General features: G+C 39.5%; 1 pseudogene; it reads right to left on the bottom strand.

Moving 5' to 3' along the window:
• LOC102492494 (28S ribosomal protein S18b, mitochondrial-like) overlaps positions 1-6,384 on the bottom strand; it is a 23,539-nt pseudogene that overhangs the window by 4,108 nt on the left and 13,047 nt on the right.

Below are 6,384 nucleotides of genomic sequence, written 5' to 3'. Positions count from 1 at the left end.
CAGTCGGCTACGTGGGAGTCCAGCGACATAGCCATTACGCTAACTGCTGATCCCCAAAGTCAAGTGTCTTCTTTTTTTTTTTGAGAGATTTTCACTGTAGGGCGCGTGCGCTCACCAGACAGACAGAGAGAGACATAGAGACAGAAAGCGAGAAATCACCCCCCAGGGGGGATGGTCACGCGGCAATCCTCTCTCCTCCATTCTCATCTCGGGATCTTGGGCACGCACGCACACGCGCCCGGCGTGAGTTTCAAGCCACTGGGTCCGGGACATGAACTGCGGTCGACTACGTGGGAATCCAACGACATAGCCATTACGCAAACTGTTGGTTCCCAAAGTCAAGTGTCTTCTTAACAAACTGTTTTGACAACAGAAACAGAAGAGCTCCTCAAAACCCACCCACATCACTCCAAAAATATGTTTGTGCCCTGAGAACAGAAGATATGCAATCTGAGGTTTCTGTCCACATCAAGAATCAACAACAGCAAAATTTATCCCCTAAATTTCTTGTAAGGTCAACAATCTGTTTTGTCTTTTTGCTGTTAACCCAAAACGAAATGTGGCTGGAGGGAAGCAAAGGGGAGAACTATTTTGCAAGAGTTGGTTAAGACTACTGGGTTATTTTATTTGAGGGAGAAAAGCAATTTTCTAAAGAACCACTTGAAATAAGCAACAAGACATGGAACACTGGAAAATCTCATTATTTTGACTAATCTGTATCAATTGACAGCTCCTATACTAAAGTTCTTCAGGAATTTTATTTGTTTCTGAGGTTGGACTTTTGTCATATCTTCATTGTTGCATTGGGACAGTTCCACCACCTCTACTTTTTCAATCCGGGTCACATTTCTAGGCTTAGCTAAGAGATGTTTGAAATGTTCCAGTAGCCTTTTCTCTCCTTAGATGTCCTTCTGTTTCCAGAAGACACTTAACAGATTTAACTAATTTCCCTTCCAAGGTCTGAATGACAACTATCTCAATAACTACATGAGGTCTTCAGAAAAAGTTCATGGAAAATATGTATTATGAAATAACTGTTGATGGATTTCATGGTGTTCTCTGTACAAAAATAAACTCATACTTTAACTCCATTTCTACATGGACTTTTTGAAGTCCCCTCATATTTGAGGACCTAGTTCTATTATACATTCAGAAAAAAATCATACAACTGATAACCAAAAGAGATGATGTTCTTTTAAGACTGTAGCTGGGGGTGGGCGGGTGGGGAGGAGTTTCCTCAAAGAAAAAAGGTAGTTTCAATTACTTTGTGAAGTGAAGCGGAAAAATTAAGTGAGATCCAAGCAAACTTTATTAGCTATGACAAGCAATGCTTAATGCTTTTGTTTCACAAGTGCTCTGAAATCTCTGCTAAAATATTTGAAAAATTCATCTAACTATGGCATTCTGATTCAGTTGATGTGTACACACATATCCAGATCCATATGTGCAAAATTAGTCTTTCTTTTAAGCAAATTTCCATTTAGTGTGTTTTATGAGCACCATTAAGAAATTAAGACCCAAATTGGGCCAGCTGGTGGAGTGGAGGTTAAGGTGGCTGCATCCTGCGTGCCCAATTGCACAGATGAGTCTTGGACCTAATGGCTTGAGAAATAGCTGGGCACATGCGTGTGCATGCCCAAATTCCAAGAAGAGGATGGAATTGGAGGGTGGACATTCACCCCAGTGGTGGTAGTGAGGGTGTGTGTGTGCACGCTCACGCGTGCGCTTTCTCTCTCTCTCTCTCTCTAGTGAGCACACACACCTTGTAGAAAGTTTTTAAAAAAGGAAAGACTGGGCAGACATCAGGAGATGTGGTGGTTAAGGGCACTGTACTCCCACATGGCTAACCATGGTTTGAAGCTCAGACCTGGCAACTTGCTTTCTTGCTTGCTCTCTTTCTTCACTCTGTCCCTCTCTGGTCAAATTAAAATAAATAAAGTTAAATAATTCTTTAAAAAAAGAAAAGAAAAGAAAGACCAAACGTTCTTCCTCTTCAAATATAAATTTAATTGGAACTATGGGAAAGTTAAAAATTGTTAACTTAAAGCCGACTTCAATTCTTGACTTCTATGCCCTTAAGACTAGTCTCAGTAGTGCCTTAATATTTTTTCTTTTTGGAGAGGTTTTTTGTTTTGCAGGGTCTGGTCATTCTGCAACCCCCTTTTTCTCTAGCCCTCCAACCCATAAACTTCTGGGCACTTGTGCTCATGTCTGGTGTGTTTCGGGCTGATTGGACTAAGGACTTGAACCATGACTGTCACATGGGACCCAGTTTCTCTTGAGCAGTGTGCTACCGCTTCACCACGGAACTGGCCTCACTCAATAGAGCTCTTCTGAGTTTGTCGTGAATAGTGGAACAAACAAGATAGAGTATAAGTACAAATGGCTAAGAAGCAATTTGTCCTCTGTTATATTCATAAGGCAAATATACAACCCTTTGATTCCTGGTGTTCATTATTTTAAATTGCTTTCCATTTCAGGACTAAAAACTCACATGCACATATATTACCACAGACATTTTTTTGCTCTACTCAAATCACTGTTGTCTTTCTGAGGGGAAATCAGCAGCCCCCTCTGCTCTAGTGCTAAAATACATTCAGATTTTAGAATCTAAACAAACGCATCAAATAAAAGCCTGCAGCCATCATTTCTAAATATAAATAAAGCCATTTTTATACACAAAATTTGTCCTCAATGAGTAAACCATTTCTTTGACAGAAGAAAAAAAAAAAAAAAAAGCTTGAGTTGATTTCTCTTTTTCCAAATTGGTTAATATAAATATAACAAACTATAGGCCATTATACCAGTCACAATGTTCCTCATAGGAAGAGGCAATAAACTCACCCAACAGAACTGAGGCCCTAAGACAAGCAATTTACTTTCCAGGACATTCTAAAAGTCATTCTAAAATCAAGCCGAGGGCTGCAGGTGATTTCATAGGCATGCATATTGCTCCAATCTTAAATGAACCCATTCATTCTTTGAATGCCTAGCCAAGTTCCTCTACCCAGACCCTGGGACGACAGTTTGCAAGAGGTTGTATAAAACCCAAATTTGTCTTTTAAATTTTAAAAAGTCTTTTTGTTTTGTAAGAGCTCCCATGGGTATAAATTAAAGGTAATCATAACATGCTAGTGTTCATTTTCTAGGAAAAAAACACCCTGACCCACTCTGAAGCTTAACACTTGGGGCCTTTTCTCCAATCATCTATACCCACTCGTGATCAAGGGCCCGCAGAGCCAGCCAGCTTCAAGGTTACTCTCAAGCACACAGTCTTCAGATGTTCACAGAAAAACACCAAAAATTCAATAAGAATATCTACTTACCTACTCCTTCAGAGTTCTTTCCGCATCTTACATTGTCTGGAAATAATTAAAAGTCAATTGAGATACATGGCATAAAAGGGAATATGGCCTCTGTTTCTCTCTCTCACACACACATCCTCCAAAAATTGCTTTGAAAAGTAAATTGGAAGTTTTCCTAAATGTTAAAATTCCGTAAAAGAGTTTTAACTCCACTGCCACATTTTAGAGATAAACAGATATGGTTTCTACTAATAAAGAAACTGCTATCCCTTCATCTTTCCAGAGGAAGATTGCATTATTTAAAAATTCTAGTTACTGACCCTTGTATTTACAAAGATACACCCATTGTATGTCCTAAAACATTCCTCCAGCCCTGTCATTTACAATACTTACGAGCTTCTCAGATACAGATTCTATTTCTACAAAAACAGGTTTTTACTTAAAAGGCAGACACCCAGTTACCTATCACTTATCTTCCTAAAAAGCTGTTTGACTTCGTTTTTTTTTTTTTTTTTTTTTTTTGACTTCTCTATTTTTTAAAAGCTTTAAGAGGGACCAGCTGGACTCCCACGTGGTCAGCCACAGTTTGAGTCCAGGACCTAGCAGCTTAAAACACATGTTGGGTGCACTTGCGTCCTGTCCCCAAGATCCCAAGAGGAGAATGGAGGAAAAAGGATTGTGGTGTGGCCATCCCCCCTGGGGGGAAGGGTGTGATTTCTTGCTTTCTGGTGAGTGCACATGCCCTATAGCAAAATATCTCTCTAAAAATTAAAAAAAAAAAAAGCCTTTAAGAGGAATTAGCAGTGAACACTGGCTCTGTGCCACAGCTTGAAGCCAGATCCCACATGGCAAATGCAGTTCAAATCCTTACTTCTGGTCAGCCTGAAACACGCTGGGCACATGCATGAGTGTCCAGGATCCCACGGACTGACTGGAGGACCACAGGAATGGTGACTACACCATAACCAGACCCTGTGGGTGGTGTATCTCTCTCTCTCTCTCTCGTATTCAAGAATGAGTTCTACCATGAATGAAGAAAAAAGAAAAAAATTTAAAACTACCTTTAAAAAAAGAATTGGGCTGGGACCAGCAGATGGAGTAATGGCTATGTCGCTGGACTCCCATGTAGTTGACTGCGGTTCGAGTCCCAGACTCGGTGGCTTAAAACTCACGCCGGGTGCATATGTGTGTGTACCCAAGATCCCAAGAGGAGAATGGAGAAGGGATTACAGCATGGTCATCCCTCCCAGGGGGTGAGTTCTCGCTCTCTCTCTGTCTCTGTCTGTCTGTCTGGCAAGTGCATGTGCCCTATAGCAAAAACATCTCTAACATAAATACATAAATAAATAAATAAATAAATAAATAAATAAATAAATAAAAGTGTCTAATCCATCCTCCCTCTTTGCATTTTCTATTTACATTAAATGGGTTAATCCACATAATATGTTTCAAATAGGAGCACCATGAGTGCTCAGTAAATGTTATCTAATGCTATTAAAATAATAATTAATAACAATTACCAATGTGCCTGTAGTAATATTATTGAATATGGATTAAATACTTATAAGTAGTAGAGTTTATGTCATAATTTTAAAAATTTAAACCTTACAAGAAAATGAGGTGTTTATTTTAAAGGTTTCAAGTCCTGCCAGATTTAAAAAAATTAAAGACATACGGTTCAAGAATCAGTTTACCAGTTCCTTCTAAAACTGCACCCCTGATGTTTGAGGGACCAACAGATTTCCATTAGTAAAGCAGTTAGCGGGTTGATGAAATCATGTTAGTCTCTTTTTTTTTTTTAATGGAAAAAAAATCAATATTAACTGATTAAAAGAAAAATATTAAGAAAGGAAGGAAAGAGAAAGATATGAGGAAGGCTACATCAGGGTTACAGTAAATTGTTTTAAAAAGTACATGAGCAGAAAGCCAACTGCTTAAGTGGGTAGAGTTCAATGAACTAAGAAAACTAAGTTATGCGGTATTTCAAGAAATCTTCCACATTTTATGTGTACTAAGAGTAAAATGCCCCGGCTGGCCGGCTGACTGGCTGGCTTTCTTTCTTTCTTTCTTTCTTTCTTTCTTTCTTTCTTTCTTTCTTTCTTTCTTGAGAGGTTTTTGCTATAGGGTGTGTATGCCCACCAGAAAAACAGAGACAGAGAGACAGAAAGTGAGAAATCACCCCCCAAGGGAGGATGGCCATGCCGCAATCCCTTTTCCTCCATTCTCTTCTCAGGATCTTGGGCATGCATGCACTCGTGCCTGGCATGAGTTTAAGCCACCGGGTCCGGGACTCGAACCACAGTTGACTACATGGGAGTCCAGCGACACAGCCATTATGCTAACTGCTGGTCCCCTGGCATTCTTTCTTAATCATATTAATGATCAAACTTTTCCTTCATCTCAAAAAATTACTATTACAATGGAAATACTTTAAGAATAAATTAATGGTCCCTTGGGACTATACTTCCTTCACCAAGAGCAAATACTACTAAATATCTTTAAAGTGTTGTAAAAATTCAAGGTCTGATATCACTCTCTGATCACACATCTAGAAACTATGGAAAATGATACAACAGAAATCCCTTTATAATCAATTTTTTTTAGGAAAAATAATTAATATTTGAGGCAATTTATCTTGGGAAAAAGTAGGATCTAAATCTAACATTTCTTAAATGTCACCCCAGGAATCCACAAAGCATTGGCATGACACTCAAGCATATAGCACAGACTCAAGGACATTTCTAAAATCAGTAACTGTGCCAAATGCCATCATTTCCCTTTATTCTCACTGATCAGTTTGCATTCTCCTCACATTAAAAACACATCTCCAGGACCAGCAGTTAGTGTAATGGCTATGTTGCTGAACTCCCATGTAGTTGACTGTGGTTCGAGTCCTGGACCCGGTGGCTTAAACTCAAGCTGGGCGCATGTGTGTGCGTGCCCAAGATCCCGATAGGAGAATGGAGGAGAAGGGATTGCAGCATGGCCACCCCCCGGGGGTTGATTTCTGGCTTTCTGTCTCTCTCCGTCTTTCTGGCAAGTGCACGTGTCCTATAGCAAAAACCTCTAAAAAAAAAAA

The sequence above is a fragment of the Tupaia chinensis genome, unplaced genomic scaffold, assembly GCF_000334495.1.
Source record: "Tupaia chinensis unplaced genomic scaffold, TupChi_1.0 Scaffold000683_1, whole genome shotgun sequence".
NCBI lineage: Eukaryota > Metazoa > Chordata > Mammalia > Scandentia > Tupaiidae > Tupaia > Tupaia belangeri.
The sequence above is the reverse complement of the archived record's forward strand: the minus strand, read 5'-3'. Positions and strand labels throughout refer to the sequence as shown.